The sequence below is a fragment of the Mirounga angustirostris genome, unplaced genomic scaffold (assembly GCF_029215605.1).
Source record: "Mirounga angustirostris isolate CCGP_5_RB_7025 unplaced genomic scaffold, mMirAng1.0.hap1 SCAF_9, whole genome shotgun sequence".
In the NCBI taxonomy this organism is placed as follows: domain Eukaryota; kingdom Metazoa; phylum Chordata; class Mammalia; order Carnivora; family Phocidae; genus Mirounga; species Mirounga angustirostris.
Genome location: NW_026991717.1, coordinates 140146747 through 140160670, shown reverse-complemented (window position 1 = coordinate 140160670; position 13924 = coordinate 140146747).

The window sequence follows — 13924 nt, the reverse complement described above, 5'->3', positions numbered from 1 at the left end:
CCCAGTTCAGAGGAAGTAGCTAAGTTCTAGAATCCTCTAGAATACAGTATGCACACAATCGTTTGTGGAATGATAGAATCATTCCTCTTTGGTTGATCAATCCGTGGACCATGTGGTCATGCCAGTAGCAAGAGAATCTGATCATGAAAAGAGAAAGCCCTACTGAGAAAGCATCACAGCCAAAGCAGATTACCCCTCCCCAAGGCAATCATAAAAATGGGCTGGGTCTTGCGGGAGAGGGAAGCAAGTGAGACCATCAAAAACCAAGAGCGGACTCTGCTCAACTCTCTCTCCATGTACACCGGAAAGACATGAGGCGAACATGTCTCCCCCAAAGTTGACACAGATTCCAGAAAGCTTTTCTGGGCAAGATTTGACACTCAGAAAGAGTCTACCCTGGAGCAAATGCAATAAAGATGACCAATTAGGTATCAGCCAGCATCACTGCCACGTCCTCACACTGGCGTGGTCTCCAGGGATTCATCTCATGGCGAGGACTGGGTTCTCCTGGAATAGGCAGCAGGTGCTGGGCGTGAGTGGGATTCTCACTGGTCAACCTGCCATGATGGGTGGTGCAGATACCAACACCCCTTCCAGAAGATCACAGTCCAGCCCTCCTAGGCAGCCACTGTCTGCACAGAGTGGCTTCTGGTCATGGGTGCGACAAGTGACAGGCATCATGAAAGAAGCATGTGCGCCATGCTCCACCGTCCATGTACATACCTTGGGTGGGTATGGAAGCCAAGACCTCCTCCCTGCAGGCGGAATGCTGTCTGGGAGGCCCTCCAAAGCAGTATTTGATACTGAAAAACTGGATGTCCCTGTATGATTCGTCATAAATACAGCGAACACAGCAGGGATAACCACTCTTCAAGTACCGAAGGCTAACGCGGCTGAACCGTGTCTTCACCAGAGTCGGCCTGGCCTCCAGCTAGTCCTCCTAAGGACGAATTGGGGACTGAGGGTTAGGAGAATTGGGTGCTGCATGTTGTAAATAAAGCCCATGCTCTCTGGCCAGCCATGCATTCCTGTCCCCCAGGAAGGGGCTGGGACCAACAGCTCTTCCCAGGCAAGATTGATACTTAAAAACACAAACTTTCCCTCGTATGACTCAGCATAAAGAGAGCCAACCCAGCAAAGAGAAGGTCTTTTCAAGGGCCAGGTACTAGCACTGGTAAGGAAACCACCAGCTCTTCTCCCGGAGTCTGTCCCGAGAAGTCACTGGATAGGTAGGGACTGTGGATCAGTTGACATACATCATTGATAAAATGTATGTTCTCTGATCAACCATCCATTCCCCTATCATGGACAACGCCCTGCCCTCACGTTGGAGTCCTGTCAGGGCACATTTCCAGGTGGGAGTTTGTCCTGAAAAACAGCAGCTCCAATGTGATTAACCACAAACAAGGTGAAACCCCAACAGTCAACCGCAACACCACTCAGCCCCAGGGGCTGAGCATCCAAGGTCTCAGTGGGATACACGGAAGGGAGCTATGTGGCTTAATCCTAATTAAGGCACGGGCTCTACGATGGGTCATTCTTTCAAGTACTGGGGGAGGTCATTCCTCCGTGAAGTTGGAATTATATCCAGGAAGGACGAAATGCCGTATTGTGTTTATAATAGAAAAAGCACTGAGGAGTGACCCGCCCAGGTGAGGCAGAGTAGGAGCCCACCGTGCCCACCCCCTGCCTCCTCCTGTAGCTGGGCTGAATGCTGAGGGTCAAATCAGCTCTGCCTAGACCTTGGATTGGCACTGCTAACAAGAACCTTTCCCGGGAGGGCCTCATGGGCAGGATGGGATACTGAGAGCTGAAGGACCACATAATCTAGGCCACGAATACAGTACTCCCCAGACCAAAACTCTGTCTTCATGACAGGTGGGATGGAGCTGGGCTGGCCCCCGGAAGTCCCGTAAGGACAGGCTGTGTCCTGGGGGCCCGTGGACCCCCACATGCTGACTCTCCACCCACGGACGGTGTGATGGGGCTGACGCAGATCCCCTCCCTGCAGGTGGGACACCTCGACACATTCTTCCACGATACCAGCATGAGTTCCACGATGCGACATCTGCCAAAGAGCGCCCCGGTGGCCCCACCTCGAGCACCGAACGCCGACAACAACATGGCCATCCCATCTCCAAAGCCTGCTTCAATTCGGGGGCTTTTCCTGCTCATTCTGAGGGTGGAACAGATTCTCTGGGTTAGTGGGTCAGGGAACACATTCACCAAAAAATGCGCACCCCGGGGTCAACTCCATACTCGCATACCTGAGGCGGAGGCTGACAGTTTTCTTACTGTGAGGCTGGCATCCCCGACGTGCATCCATCCTGAATGCATTCCATCAACAGACCCGACCGCGCTGGTCATCACAAGTGGAACAGAAGCATCAGGATGGGGGTGCGGCAGCCGGGCTTTGCAGCAGCTCTAGGATGTCACCCCCAGTATAGGTCAGATCCTGGGGTGGTGACCCTCCACCAAATTTGGGGTCTGGGCCAGCCTCCCTCCCCTACAACAAGGGGAGATCCTGAGACCACTGTTCTCGTCCCGAATTGGACCCCGCATGCAGGGAGCTGCCCGGGGCAGAGCTGTGGAGGAAAAGAGACATCGGCTGTGTGCGTCTTCATTGTGAGCACAGGACAGGAATACAAGTCAGGGCCAGTCTCTTCAAGACCCTCCTGCTGCCACTGCCTCGTGGAAGTCACCTGAAAAGCAAGTGGACAGTGGGGTCCGTGACTTCACAGAGACCCACAAAGGGACAGTGGAAGTCAGCCTCCCTTTCACATACCTGGAGAAATGGTGGCCCTGAGTTCAGGGAGCCCTCCGGGGTGGGATTTGACCCTGGAAACAGACTGCCCTCAGAGAAGTCTTGAAAGAAGTGACTTCTCCTTGAGGATCCCAGTGGGGTGGAAACTACAATGTATCCGGGGGGCCAGCACAGCCTCTGGGAAGCCACCCTACAAGGGGCTGGGCCAAGAGGTTCGGGGCCGGGCGGAGCTCCAGCCCCCGGCGGGGTAGGCTCACTGGTCAGGCAATCCCTGAGCCGCCCTGCGGTGATGTGGACACGGAGGCCCCATCTCTGGAGCAGACCGGGCACCACACCCTCACTCCAAGGCAGGTCGGCATTGAAATGGGGCCGACTTTGTGCAAATCAAAGAACACAGCAAGTTCACTGCAAAAACACGGCAAAGTCACCCCGGGCTCTTCCCCCCGCCGGCCTCCCTTCCAGGAAGCATGCCTCACGAAGCTCAGGATGGGCCCCCGGCTCACATCACACACCAGAAACACACACTCTCACGTCTCTTGTGCGGGCGGCCCTCCGAGGCAGAGTTTGATATTCAAAAAGAGGTTAACCATGTATTATTCATGATGAATGAAGCGAACAGAACACGGATAACCTCTCCTCAAATATCCCTGAATAGCTCTGATACGAAAACCATGGCCTCTTCCCCACCGGTGCCTTTGCCTCTGGAAAATTCTCAGGACGAGCTGAATCCCAAGAGTCAGGGAGCCGGGCGTTCACAGGCTGTGAAGAAAGCGCAGGTGCTGGCATCAGCCCTCCGCTCCCACACTTGGGTCCCAGGGCCTCCCTTGGCCCTGACGACACCACCCAAACCCCAAAGTTCATGCCCCAAAAGACTTCCAAGGCAGGTTCTATACGAAACAAAGCAACAACAAGAAACTTTGCTCCAGGGATTCCTGGCAGATGGGGTTTGATGACAAGAGGTAGTCAGCAGATGAATGTGTGTCACAGATATACCTCTTCTGATAAAATGGAGCGTCACTGATCCCCGAGACAAGGTCTCTGCCGCAATATGGCCCCGGTGCCAGGAACATCTCCTCCAGACTGACTGCAAAGGAAGGAGTATAGAATTAGAGGGGCCAAGCCATCAGTTGTGCCGTTGACCCGGCACCTGACAGGTTCTGCTCTGGGCGGGCACTCGGGGCCTCTCCCTGACGCAGCCTTGTATCTGAGGAGCAATTTGAGGCACGATTCGATTCTAAAGAAGAGTAATCTCATGACATTGATGCATCCAGGGAGCCCATCACAGATCACTGTGGTTCACGAACCAGAGAGCAGCGTGTTGATTCCAGGAGGCTCTCTCAGGAGGGATGGCATATGGAAGGCGGGGGACCCGGGCACGCACATCACAAATAAGGCACATGAGATCCAGCCCCGAACGGTTCCAAGTGTTGTCCACCGACCAGCAGCGTTAGCATCACTTGGGAACTTGCTAAAAATGCAGAATCTTGGTCCCTGAATCAGAATCTGCCTTTTAACAAGATCCCTAGGTGATGAAAATCTTAGAAGCATTTTATGGTTTGAGGAACACTGTTCTAGTTAGTACTTCACACATACAAGAACACGCACACTCACACTCACACACACACACACACACACCCCAGAGGTGCCACTGACCACGATGTCTTATTTGCAAAGTTTGTGTTCCATCCGAGAGTCCAAGATAAAGTGGGCCCAAAGGAAGGCACGTGGCTGAGGATAAACAGAACTTTCACTACACATCTGCTCAGGAGCACTGAGCCATACGAGTGGCAGGAAGCATAGTGTGTTGAATGTTTGCGCCTCCCCTAGGAAGTCTTCCATGCTCAGGATATATGCCAAAGACCAGGGGACGTGGGACCCAGGTGCCCCAGTCCACCACCTAGGTGCCTAGAGAGATGCCTGGAGCCAGCAACTCTCCGAGGGACCCCTCGTGGCTAATATTTAAGAACAAGAAGATAAAGACAGTTGGAAAATTAGCTGAACATCTTCCAAGTGGCCCCTTCCACCCCCACGCCAGTATTAGTGCAAGGAAGTCACACTGATGGCTTGCATCCCAGGGCCACTGAATTAATTATTCTAGATCTTTAGAACAGTCATGCTCCACAGGAGGGCAGGAGTCGACGTCCTCCTGCTGAAGTCAGCACTGTGCTTGAGAGAACTTTTGAAGCAAATTTGGATACTAAAACAATGGTTGTCCGATATTAATCACCATGAATATAGAGACCATACTACGGACAACCATTCTTTAAGCACCAAAGAACCGCACCATCCAGAAGAGCTTGGCATCTTCTTCAAAGTCAGTGTCCCTTCCAGAAAGTTCTTCCCGGGCGGTCCGGACAATAAGGGTTAGCAGGTCAGCTTCACACATTGAGAGTCAGGCACATGCGTGGGGGACCAGTCACATCCTCGGGACTCACACAACGCCCTGTCCCTGAGGTTGGCTTCACGTCCCAGAAGCAGGACTGATGAGCCTCGAATGCCGTGCCCCGCCTAACACCTGCCCGTGACCAACGCAAGTCAGCGGCGGCACTGGGCCCTGGCCAAGCTCAGCCCCGCCTCCAGGGCCCCCACCACGAGCCAAGTGCATGCTCGCTCGTCCCCGAGCCCGGAACGAGCCCTGGGGAGGGGTGCCGCACGCCGCCCTTTACGGAACTGGCCATCAAGTCCAGGAAGTCTGTGAGGCAGGATTTGATACTCAAAAAGAAACTGTCCTTGTATGATGCATCACAAACAAAGCGAACACACCAAGGGTAATTTCTCCTCAAGTATGAAACAGTGCAGACAGGAACACCGGCACCTCCAGGTCTCTGGCTCAGGGTTGGACAGTGACCGAAACTCAGCAAACCCAGGCACGCACACACACACCGCACACGCACGCACGCAAGCCCCATGCACCTCTGACAGCCGCTCTTTCAGCACTGGGGGGACAAGCTCCCCGAACCCGCTCCTCACACAGCTTGGCGTCCACGCCCAAAGGCCCTCAGAGGGTGGGTGGCAGCGGAGGTCAAGAACCCAAGGGTTGTCCCCCTGACATGGAGTGAATGTTCTCACTTGCCCTGCCCACCCCACCGAAGTTGGCCATGTTTCTGAGTGCCAGCACGAGAAGGACTCCGCTGCTCCCCATGAAGAGCCTCGGGGGGGCCCCTAGCATAAATGTGGCCCCCACTCCAGTCTCGACAATCCATTCACATACCTGAGGGAGGGCTTGATGTCCACATCTCGACCTTGCTCCAAAACTCCAAGGAGGGAACATACCACCACCACCACCACCAGCAACACCGAGGTCACGGCACGTGAGCGTAACGGCTACCACTTAGGACGTGCCAAGCGCCAGGCTCTACTCTAAGCCACGTACAAGCCTTCACTCCATCAGCCCCCAGCAGCCCCCACGACCCCCCTCCGACAGGCGAGGCAGCAGGCACAGCGCGATGAGATCTTGCCCAATGTTGCATGGTTAGTAAGTGTCAGAGGCGGGATCCAAACACAGGAAATCGAACTCTACGGTCTGCGCTCTTGATACTGAAAAAGTGGATGACCCTGTACGATTCGACATGAGTAAAACGAACAGGACAGGGATAACCACTCTCCAAGTACCAAAGGTTAGCACGGAAAAGAAAGCCACTGCCTTGGGAGGACTTGGTCCGTCTTCAAGGCGCAGTCCTGGGGATGAATTAGACGCTGCGGGTTAGTGGACCAGGGCGCACGCACCAAGCATAAGCGTGCAGGCTCACGGACCAAAATCACAACAGTGACAACAAACACCGCCCCTCGCCAACGCTGACCTGGCCCTCGCGGGACCCAGACCACACACACAGCGCATGCCTCCTGACCCACCCACACATCACGGGGAGAGGTGACACTGCCTGGGCCGTGGCCTTCCCTAGAGTCGGCCACACACCCGTGAAGTCCCCTCCGAAGAGCGGTAACCCATTGAGCGATTCGCCACACAGCAAATGGACACGCACAGTCATGCACACACATACCGCATCCCTCGCTGAGTGTGACTAGGTCCAAGAAGACTCCCAGACAAGGTTTGATACTCACAGAGAGCTTGCCCTTGTATATTCTATGTCAATAAACCGAATATACAAAGGGCAACCTCGCTTTAAGTACCAAACATGAGCATTGGGCAGGTCCATCGCTATGGTTCTCAGGCCTGGCCTCGTCTCCTGGGATCCGTCCTAGGGAGGGGTGGGACATGCAGATCGGCAGACCCGAGGGCAAACACCTCCTGCCAGGTGTGTGCCCGTTGGTCAGCTCCCCATCCCACGGAGCCCAGGGAGGGGCAGGGACGCCAGTACCCCTCCACTGTAATCGGCATCGTATGCAGGAATCACTCCAGCTCAGGACTTGTTCCTGAGAAGGAGATCAACCCCACAGCCTTTGAGTGCACGCACAGAGCTCAGCCTCTCGATTTCTGCAAAACGACACCAGGGGTGGAACGTGCATGAGCACCTCCTCCAGGAAGTTCTCCTGATAACACACTGGGCACTGAGGGCAAGGGGACCGGGCATATTTACACTGTAGATAAAGCAAAGGCCCTGTGGTCAGCAGCCCATTGTATCTCCCACAGAGGCATAAACATCGATGTCATTCTCAGAATCAGCTCCCTCCCCACCACCCTCCTGGAGGTTGGCATCATGCCCAGGAAGCCATGCTAGGACAGTTTCTATGGAAAAGGAGTCAATCCCCACATACCACAGAGTAATGGAGAACGCACACCCACAACCAGTTCCCCACGGCGGCCTCTCCCCTGAGATGGCCCCCACGGAAGGAGCGGCAAGTGAAGGCTACAGGTCAACACGGGGGACCTGACTCATCCCCCAGGTGAGGCGCTCACCTCTCTCAGATGACATCTGTCCCTGATGGGGGCAGCCGCAGTGCTCGTTCCCTGAGGCTGGCCCCAGGGCCAGCTGACCCCCACGGCAAGCAGGGCAAAGACAACGGTCACACAGCCCAAGAACTGTCTATGCAAACAGAACCGGAGTGCTCTTCTCCCAGCAATCATCCTAGGGGTGAACGAGATGCAGGCCGTTAGAGAACCAGAAGACAAACACTGAGACAGAAGGACGTCCCTCTGACCTTCCCATGTTCACATACCTGGCCCAGGGGGACGGGCTCCCATGGCTCTTCCCCAGAGCCCAGCAGTTTCTGTGGAGGACACTGTCTCCAGGGCAGGACATGAACCACAAATCACAAAAAGAAAGAGCTCTTACAGATTCGTTTTGGGGACCATGAGCAGGGCAATGTCCATCTGAACACTGAAGAGGAGCACTGATGAGCAAATCTCAGCCTCTCTCCCAAAGCTGATGCCACCTCCAGGAAGCCCTCCAGGATGGACTAGTGGGGGTTGGTCCATCAGACTTGAGACCATCCTAAATAAAGCCGGTGCTCTGTGGTCAACCGTCACTCATGTGTTACCCTTGAAAGGGGCTGGTATCAAGGTCGGTCTCCTGAGTTTGACTTTGCACCGGGATGCTCCTGGGTATGACTCGGTACGGACAAAGGGCAGGTCCATGCATAACTCATCTTTAAAAAAGCAAACCACCATTAAACTCAGTGCAGACAAGAGGAGGCATGTGCAAAAGGCCCCCCACTCCCTGCCCCCACCAGCATAGCGCAGCCTCTGGGGAGTCCCCCCGAGGAGGAGCCCAGGGTCAGCATCGCAGCCGAAGCCCACACCTGGGCCCAGGGAAGCGGGGACATACCTGGGAAGGGCTGACATCAGGCTGACATCTCTGTCCTGAAGATGGAGCTGGGTCTGAGCGCCTTCCCAGTCAGAGTTTGATACGCAAATAAGAGTCTCCCCCTGTATATTCGCCATTAATTAAGTGAACATACAAAGGGTATCCTCTCTTCAAGTACCAAAGAGCAGCTCCAGTGAGGACCACGCTGCGTCTTCCGGAGTGGTCTCTTCCTGCGGGGCCTGAGACCAGGGGGAGGGGCCGGTGACAACCCTGCCCCCTGCATGCTGTGACCCAGCCCTGAAGTGCATCTCTCCAAGACAGGATTGTCTCCCCACAGGCAGGCAATCCTCCATGACCCGACATGAAATGGACAGACCAAGGCCGACATCCCTCAGGGCCTGCAAAACTGCCCTGGGGGACACTTGCTGCCTCTGTCCCAAAACACTGCCTCCAGGAAGTCCACCTGATAACGCGTTGGCCGCCTGGGGGTAGAAGACAAAAGAGCATGCATCATGGGGGGTGGGGAAGCAAAAAGAGAAAACCAACACACTCCACGATGGGTCGCCCGTTCGCAAATCCAGTAGCGGTGCCGAGACAGGCACGCTTTTGAACTTGGCGATGTGTCCAGAAAGCCACCTGCACTGCCACTCCAAGCGCCCAAGTAGTGCGAGGTTCCGCAGAGGGAAAGGAAATCGCTGTGGGCCAGTGCTCCCTAGCTAAGAGCTAATGACGTCAAGAGTCCCGGGTCCTTCCGTCACAACCAGCAGCGATGCCAAGGGGCTGCCTATGGACAGAGGCCACTGAGGCTTAATGGTCCCAGCAGCAAGTCTCATACAAACACTGGGTGCTCTGGGGCCACCCCGGTCCCTTCCTCGGGACTGGCACGGACCCATCCCCTTCCCTTAGGTGGACACTAAGGCTCAGAAGTCAGCCCAAGAATGGGCTGGGTGTGAAGGGTGGGTGGGCCAAATGACCCAAATCTCAGCTAGACACTGACGTTCCTCTTGAGCAGCCTTCCACCACATCTGGGAGGTGAAGGTCTCTTGCCAGCGCCTGGCATCCTGTCAGCCTTACGCGAAGCAGGCCCACCCAGGGAAGCACCGCTTTCTAAACAGAACGGCAGCTCTGAAAGGAAAACCAGTGCATCATCTCCCAAGTCATCATCTCTTCCAGAAAGTTCTCTGAAAGATGCACGGGACGGGGAGGGCGGGAGCACCAGGTCACAAAGAGCAGGAAAAGAGGCACATGCCCAGTGGCCAACCGTGCACCTGTCCTGGCCCTCTGCTGGGTCCCAGAAGTCAGCCTGGTCTCCAAGCAGCCTTCCCAGGAGGGATTTGCTCCTCAGAGAGAGCTTGTCCTTGCATATTCATTACAATCATACAAACACACGAAGGATAACCTCTCTTCAAGTAGCAAACGAGAATACTGGCAGGAAGGCCACTGGCTCTGGGACAAAGTTGACATCAGCTCCAGAAGTGAGCCTAAGGTAAACAGATCGGATACGTGGGGTCAGCGGGCGGGAGACATGCGCCGTGTGCGGAGTCGGCACCCATGGGGGAATCGCGTGCCCACTCGGTCCATACCCCCTGCTGCCCCCACCGGTGCCCCTTCCCGAAACCGAGAGCCCGCCCGCGTACTCTCTAAAGTTCCTGTGGAAGGGGTTGATTCCAGAAAACTTATCATAAACATGGGAAACACACAGAGAACAAAGTTCATTCAAGGTCAGTGAGGCGGTACTGAGAACCATCTGGAAACAGCACATTAGACGCCGAGGGCGTATCCCATACAAAGCGTGGGGCTACCCTGTGGTCGGCTCCCGTACCCGGCAGGGGTACCCACACCATCTCTTCTTGGATGGCGACTTCACGTCGTCGGAGATTTCCCAGCAGCATTTGATACTGAAAACGTGGATTTTCCTCTATGATTAATCATAAATAATGTACTCATAGAAGGAGAATCTACCTTTTAAATACCAAAGAAGGATTCTGTCCAGGAGAACGTGAACCTGTGTTTGAGTCATCAAAAATGAAAGTCACGTAGGGCGGACGAGTTTCCACGCGGCACCCGGACAACAGACCCGCCACATGATAACCTCCCCAAGTTGGCCTCCCAGTGAGAAATGGCTTCTAAGCCTGTAGGATCCTGTGGCGTTTGTCCGTAATTACCATACGATGTGCAGCCCACCACGTTTTCACCTGCCCAGGCCCCGGGGGGGCTGGGGGTGGGGTCCCGGGGAGGGGCCCGCGTCCTACAGTCTCCTCCAGAAATACTCCCAAAGCAGCATTTGATACTGAAAACATGGATTTTCCTCTATGATTATCTATGAATCACGTAAACATAGAAGGAATATCCACCTTTTAAATACCAAAGAAAAACTGAGTTCTGGAACGGACAAACATGTGCACAGTTCATCAAAAGTGGAAGCGAGACAGCAAAGCAAGTCGCCTTCGGTCGCGTGGCCCAGACGGCACGCCATGGCCTCTGCCCGGAGGACTCCTCCGCGAGCGGGGGCTTCTAAAGGTGATGGTCGGCAGACATATGGCTCGAACGAAGCACATGTTCCGCGGTCCACCAGCTTTTCACTTACCCTGGCGGGGGGCGCGGCCCTATCTTGCTCCCCTGACCGCGGCTTCAGGCCAGCCATTTTCCCAAAGCAGCATTTGATACTGAAAACGTGGATTTTCCTCTATGATTAACCATCAAACACGTAATCATAGAAGGAAAATCTACCTTTTAAATACCAAAGAAGATTAATCCTGGAAAGCGGGAACCTACGCACAGTCCATCAAAAGTGAGAGGCGCGTTGGCTGCCGTGGAGAAACTGTGACCACAGACCCCAGCCTCTTCCCCGAGGTGGCAGCGAGGCAGAGGGGTCACGAGGCAGGGTGGGGGGGCAGGGGTGGGGCGGGGGGCGCGGGGGGTGGTCCGCAGGCCTGTGGCGCGACGAAAGCACATGGGCTGGGGTCCACCATCTTTCCACTTACCCTGGAGGGGCTCAGCCCCCCGGCTCCCCTGAAGGTGACATCAGCTCAGCCATGCTTCCCAGCAGCATTTGATACTGAAAACGTGGAATTTCCTCTATGTTTAACCATAAATAACATAAACATAGAAGGAATATCCACCTTTTAAATACCAAAGAAGGATTTAGTCCTGTAAAGCCTGAACCTGAGCACAATCCGTCAGAAACAGAGGTAACGCGGGGCGGGCGCGCCCGGCTTCGGCCTGCTGGGGTGGCAGGGTGGTAGTCAGCTCTGAGGACAGCACCTAACTAGAACCTAAGTTTTGGGCTCTGTCTTCCGTTCACTCCCTCTGTCGGCGGGAGGGGTGGGGGGCGGTACACATTAACCTTCCTCTGTTTCCCCTGGCGGGGGGGTGGGTTTCGTGTTCAGAAACGTTTTAAAAGCAACTTCAAATATCAAACATGTGGATTTTCCTCTATGATTAACTATAAATCCTGTAAACATAGAAGGAACATCCACCGTCTGAGTATCAAACATGGAAAGCCCTAACCTGAACATAATTCATCACGAATAAAAGCATCCCAGGGCAGTCAAGGACCTTTGACACTCCGTGAAGGAACTGTAACACCAGGCCCTGGCCTTGTTGTGCCCAGATAACAGACCTGGTTACCAGGCACACGAATAGGGGCCGGCCCTGCTCTCCCTCACTCTGGGGAGGATCACCCTAGCATCTCATGGGCATTTCACGGCCACGACTATATCCAAAGCAGGGTCCGGTTCTGAAAAAGGGGACGTACTTCAAAAATTCACCATAAATAAAGCAAGCACAGGAGGGATGGCCATTCTTTAAGTTCCAGAAATATCACAGACAAAAGAAAGAAACTCTACAAAGTCCTTAAAGTCAGCCCCAACTCTGAAGCCTGCCTAAGGACCCCGAAGGCAAAGGCCACACAGAAGTGTGTGCTGAACGTCGAGCATCCTTTCACATACCTTAGAGGGATGAGGACACCAAAGAACGTTCCAGAAAAGGAGACTTGTATCCAAAATGTCCCAGTAGCCAGGATTTGAGAAGTCAACGGATGGGCTGTTAGGAGTGTATTAGAGAAATAGATTTCAAATCACATCTCTTCAAATACAACCAAGGGGCAGCAAAGCATGGTTATTCACCAACCGCTGCCGCCACCCCCTGAAAAACATGGCACAACTTCCAGAAAAATCACCCTTCAGGTGGATTGGACACAGAGACTTACCGAAGTAGGTGCCATCGATCCTCGGTAAAGCACGCATCCAACAGCACCAATGACCCCAGACTCAGTTGTCATCACCGCCAGGAAGTCCTCCTGAAAACAGATTCCAGACTTGGAGACAAGCGGGCCAGGTGGCCTTCTTCGGAAACACAGCACATGCTCTGTGGCCAACCCTCCATTCACAGTCCACAGAGGGGCACCCACCTGATACTGTTTTCCTAAGGCCGGACTTGTTTCCAAAAATGTCTTGCACGTGAAAACCACTGCCTGTCACAAAGGGTGGGGTTGGGCATTCCTCCTAAGGAAAAATAGATACTGAGGATAACGTGGACCAAGGAACAGCCCTCATTTACAAAGCGCCGGAGTCCCCCCCCCACCGTCCAGATGCGGCTTGTTGAAGAAGCCACCCTGATCCCCCCAACCCAGAGCCCCCAAGCACGATCTGTCATAAAGAAAGCAAACACACGGGGCCAGGGGTTCTTCACATACCATCAGAGCAAGGCCACGCTCCCTAGGTGGGTGCTGTCTCCAGGAAGCCCGGAAAGAATAATGAGACACGGCTAGTTAGGAGCTCAGAGGGTCTAAGTCATAAATACAGTACATACCCTCTGTGGCCAACATCAGGTGTGTACCCAGGGGTGGTTCCTGCAAGCATGGCCATGAACGAGGAAGGCATGCTCTCGAGGAGGAATAACCAACCGGCTGGACAATTTTTTTTTTTTTTTCACTGAAATGCAGGCAGCCGGACAAGATCTGGGATAGATGTAGCGACCAGCCACCGAGCTCCTCCTCAGGTATCCCACGATGGCATAGCCAACCCACCTGTTGTCGCTTCCAAGAGGTCCGGCATCACTCCCCAGGTGTCCTGCTAGGGCTAAAATGTTGGTTAGGGTACCAAAGGTCAGGTAGCTGAGAGTCCTGTCTGCTCATGGCATGGCCACCTCCCCTTCCCTGCCACCCTCATTCCCTCCTGGAATGCCCTTCCCTAAAGTGCTTCTTGAATAAACCACTTGCCCCCAAATCCTGAGGAGCCCTTGCCAGGTGTAAGGAAAAAGTATGTGTTGATCATAGCAGTGTGGCCTCCAGGAGGTTGGAAGAAAGATAAGTCAGAGCGTATGTCCAGGGGAGCTGGGGAAAGCCCTGGCCACCTGCTGAGACCGGAGATAGGGGCATTTGAAGAGTCAAAGACCCCACAGTCTCTCTCTCTCTCTCTCTCACCCATTTGGAAACCTCCCCCAGACAACCTGG